We start from the raw sequence: 5,323 nt of genomic DNA on the forward strand, positions 1-5,323 counted from the left end.
GGCAGCTGGAAGTGAACCTCCAAAGATGCAGTGAGTTTTTGTCAAAGGGCGTGTCCACGGCGTGGCCTTGAATATCAATGATTAGCCATGAAACAGGATTATTTGATATCTGTGCATTCTGATTTGACAAAATTAGATGATGCTACAAAAACATTTCTCTCTCTTTCCATTACTACCATTTTGAACACTGATCTTCAACCTTTCCACCAAGGCAAAGGGAATATTAATTATTGTTATTATTAATTTTAAAAAGCTTACAGGAAAATTTTAGTTTCAGGTGCAGGATTTTGGACACACATTTAGTTTTATCATGTGATAATATAGTGAAACTCATGGAATGACGGTCACAATACTACTCAGTTACTGGTTCCACCTATATATACTGCTCAAAATAATCAACACTTAAATCACACATGACATCTTGATAAATGAAATAGTTCAAAGTTCAAAATCTTTACTGTACAATGTATAATTTTAAATAAAAATGATGTAACAACAGACAATGGAAACCAAAATCACCAACTGATTCAGGGCTGGATTCAAAATAACACTAAAAATCAAAGTAAAACAATTTAATCACAGGCCGCTTGCATGACTGTCAGCTCATACTGTGACTCAGTAGTGTGTTTGGCCTCCATGTGCATGTATGCACTCCCAACAACTGGGCATGCTACTGATGAGATGGCAAATGGTGTCCGAGGACATCAGTGAGCTCCTGGAAAGTCTGTGGTGCTTCTTGGCAGCCTTGGAAGCACAGATAGATAACATCCCAGAGGTTCTCAATTAGATTCAGGTCTGAGGAATGTGAGGGGCAGTCAGTGGTCTCAATGCCTTTGTCATCCAGGAACTGCTTACACACTCTGGCCACATGAGGCAGGGCATTGTCCTGCACCAGGAGGAACCCATGACCACTGTACCAGCGTAAGATCTGACAATGGCTCCTCCTGGTACCTAACAGCAGTCAGGGTAACTTGGGCTATCAACTGTGTGTGACCCTCCAAGGACACGTCTCCCCAGACAATCACTGATGCTTCGCCAAACTGGTCATCCTGGTGATGTTGCAGACACCATAATGTTCAGTGCGGCATCTCCAGACTCTTGAACCTGCACTTATCTGTGAAGGGAGAACGGGCACCAATGGGGATCTGCCAGTTCTGGTGAATGTTGCAATTCTGTTGAAAGGGAAAGTGCTCTTCCCCAGTCAATGTAACAATCTGAAACATGACACTGTGTACTTACAACATAAAGAGCTTCCTGCTTCTTCGTTATCTTTCACCTGCAATTGGGAGAAGTTGTAGTGGCGATGCTTTTTAGTAATCAAATTAATCGATGAATCGTTTCAGCCCTAATTAATTTGTAACAAATGTATCTTTCATCCATAAAGTTTTACCTGAGCTCTGTCTCTACATCACAGTAACAGCTGACCTGTAAGTCATTTTGATGCTTACATAATAAATTGTATTGCTAACCCAGTATAAAAGCCCTTAAAAATACAGGCTCTTACACTCAGACTCTTTTAGAAGTCTTATTAGGTTGTAAACAAACGTGTTCACAAGGTTAAAGTCTCAAATTCAAGAAAAGACAACATCAGAGGTGGGTACAGCTGAGTCTATATCACATTAAAACTGGGGACAACACACAGAAAAAGTGAAAGACAGCATGTACAGTAGCTGAATCTGAATCACAATTAACTTGTTATAATAGTAATAGTAGTAACTGTAAAAGCAACAATAAACAATGCATGCACAAAGAGTTGGTAAAAATGCATCATGGATATGCTTAATTTAGGAAGGAAGTGCATTTTCTTTGTTTCAGCCAATCAGATTGATTTCCACTTTGTAGACTTTGATGATCTTGTGACTAAACCTTCATTTAGGTAGGAAGGCATCAATTGTGCTTGAGAAGGCTGTTTTACCACAATGACCAAAAGACTGTCTGCTTTGATTCTTCTTGGTACAGTGTGTAAGTGCAACTTTAAATAATAATTATTTATACTGACATGTTTTAAAGCGTTGTTAAAAGAAAAGGCAATGCAATAACCTTTCTGATGGTAGGTACTTTCCATTTTTTATGATTTTTGTTTGTTTTTGTTTCTTTAGACCTGATTCAAAGTGCAGATGATCCTCGCCCATTCTCTTTGACTGTGGTTGAAGTTGGTGGGAATGTTACTTTGCACTGTCCAGTTTCTGATAGGGAAGGCATATTCTTTCACTGGTATAAGCAGTCTCTTGGTTTTATGGTCCAATCAGTTGCAACAGGAACTTATATCCGACAAACACTTAGTGGACAATTTAACAACCCACGGGTTCAAAGTCATACAGGGGCAGACTCAGTATTCACTTACCATTAGAAATGTCATCAAAGAGGATGAAGCAACATACTTCTGTCAAAGCGGAGCAGCGTATTCACGGAGTTTTGTTAATGGAACCTTCTTGGCTGTGAATGGTAAGTTACTTTCCATATAGCCCTGACATTCACCCCCAAGTTTTGCAGCCATACAAATAACTGAGATTGTTAAGTGATTTTGATGCCTTTTTTAACGGAATCACACAGATCGTAATCAGCAGAAATCTGTCAATGTGAAACAAACTCCAGAGACAGCATCAGTCCAGCCGGGAGGCTCAGTGACACTTAAGTGTTCACTTCTCTCCAAGAACAAAGGAAACACAGATCAGTGCCCAGGGGAACACTGTGTTTACTGGTTCAGAGCTGGTTCAGGAGAATCCCATCCAAGCATAATTTACAGTAACAAGAACAGCAGTGATGAACAAGAAGAAGGAAGTTGTGTCTACAGTCTGTCGAAAACTATACAGAACTCTTCTGATGCTGGGACATACTACTGTGCTGTGGTCACATGTGGAGAGATCCTGTTTAGTGAAGGAACCAAAGTAGAGAAAAGTATGTATTTTAAATTCTTTATGTTCATTTGTGAACTGGTGAGATTTGATCTGGGGCTGAAACGATTCATCGATTAAATCAATTACTAAAATGCATCGACGCAAATTCTTGGCATCGTAAAACAAAACCACCGTAATCCACTGTAAAAAAAAAAACTTGCAACAGCATGACGGCGAGTAATCAGAAAGCACCCGGTGATCTGCTAGTGAACCACAGACAAGGTAACAGTAACAGCAACTTTAGCAATTAACTGAAATCCTGGTTGATTGTTGAGTTGAAGGCTAGCCAAAGTAAGCCGCAGTCCTCAGCTGAAAATGTACACACGTGCGTTTGTTGTGAATTGTAACCTTACAGTCATTCTTTAACTGGGTGTTGGGGAGCTGCACCTCTTTACTCACCTCCATCTCTCTCTGTAGCTCAGACAATCCCTGCTACCCGTGTGTACTAATCCATCTTTTCACACATATTAGCTGAAAGTTGTGTAGTCTGCACGAGCCTTTAGTATAACTTGTATAGCACTCGGGTGATGTTTGTGTTGGTGAAGCAGCTGTCTTGTTGTTGGTCTGATGTTTGCTGTATGACACACTATGAATTTCCGAAAGGACCTGTAAATGTGCACAGCTGATCCTGTTACTTGGGGCGCGCTGCCGCCACCGTCAAGCAGAAGTACTTCTTAAACGATGCATCGATGAATTGTTGAAATAATCTATAGAAGCTTCGAGGACTAAAATCATCATTAGCTGCAGCCCTAATTTGATGATATATGGGTTTTTCTAAACGTCCATTCATGGGTCTTCTTTGGGACAACATTTACTTGCATTACTTTACATCAACATCTGTTAAAGTGGAAATGCCACATAATTATTTAAACACCACAGGCTAATGTTTACTAAAAGTAATGTTCTGTATGCAGAGGAGAGAATCTAATCTTTATCACCCTTTAAACAAACTGCATTGTAAACAACGAAATACTGTAATTTAATTATTATTTTAATAATTATAGATTTTATGAGCTCACCCTACGTTTTTGCATGTAAATGTAAGTTCTGCAAACTAACAACTAACTACGGTTTTATGGTAAAGATGGAATAAATAGACTGCATTTGTAATGGAAGCCAGATAGCTGTGCAGTCAGCAAATCTCACTCCCCGACGCCTAAAGAGACGTACTGGCGACTGCTAGTGCCCATGGGTTTTAGCCTCTTCATTAACGCATCCGAAAGTGTGAGGTCTTGTAACATTGAAAAAAGTTTTAGACACACTTTCTAAAGCTTTTGCTTTTATCAGCAGAAGTAAATCCTGCCTACCGTAACCCTGTACATGACAAGTTGACAATGGATCAATCAACTGAGCTGGTAAATATGCTTTTATCTTTGACACCTGACACCAAATTGAGAGGCAAAAACCATCCTAGTTTTCAATGTTCAATGTTACAATCATTTACGTCTTTTGACTCCCCAGGCTTATCTAATGTCTTTAATTCGCTCTTTAGTCCTGTGTGCATTTTAATTCTTTGCTCATAATGTAATTGCAAAATATTTTATTTATTTTGTTTCACATAGTTGACAGATTTATTAAAAATGATAAAACATATTAGGCTGCCAAAAAAACGTACATAGTAAAATGACACTCTGCAGTATTTAGTATTTTTAAAAGCTGACAGATAACTTCTACAATTGCTACATATAGTCTTTGATAAGAGCACTATTTGTAGCAGATGATCAGATAATTCTTAATTTTAGAGTTCTAATCAATAAATTATGTATTAATAGACATTTATTATTTGCAGGATTGTGATGCAGAGGCAGTGAACTATGCAGCCCTGAATTTCTCAACAAGAAAAGTGAAAAGAGTGAAGAAAAAGAGCGAGTCTCTACAGGAGTGTGTGCATTCTGCTGTAAGAGCAGACTACCACACACAGCACCCCCCCCTCTCTGTAGGCCAGGGGGTAAAAAGAAAAAAAGTATAAAAAAAGATGGCCCAGGAATTTGTCTCTGGTCAGCCAGCTCTCTGGACAAAGCATCTGGGGACACCTTTCCTTTTTATGCAAATACAGTGCACCATGACATGAGCCATTAAAATACATTTGCAAAACCAGAAACGCGTATCCAGTTCTCCTTATGTAATCACCTCAGCTGAGCCCCGGAGTACAATAAAATTTACTGTACATTCAAGCCTAGTGGCTGTCAGGACCATGCATCTGTGATTTAAATGTAAATAGATCATTGATGCAATAAAAACATGCTCACTTAGCTTTGCTAATACAAGATGTATGGAAAATGTCAACAGTCAAGAGTACTTTCTCTCCAAGTTGTTGATGTTTCCACTGGCAGCAAGGTTGTTTAATAACCTAATAATAGATTTGACTTGTGGTTAGTCTCCAAGCTAATCAAACAAAACGCAGTAATGCAGCATAGTGTTTCACT

The 5,323-nt window shown here is 38.9% G+C and overlaps 1 pseudogene; it reads left to right on the plus strand.

Annotated features, from left to right (window-relative positions):
* Positions 1 to 1,919: 1,919 nt before the first annotated feature.
* On the plus strand, positions 1,920 to 2,975 carry LOC123957309 (annotated as a pseudogene).
* The last annotated feature ends 2,348 nt before the right edge of the window (positions 2,976 to 5,323 follow it).

Source organism: Micropterus dolomieu, linkage group LG19 (assembly GCF_021292245.1).
Source record: "Micropterus dolomieu isolate WLL.071019.BEF.003 ecotype Adirondacks linkage group LG19, ASM2129224v1, whole genome shotgun sequence".
In the NCBI taxonomy this organism is placed as follows: Eukaryota; Metazoa; Chordata; class Actinopteri; order Centrarchiformes; family Centrarchidae; genus Micropterus; species Micropterus dolomieu.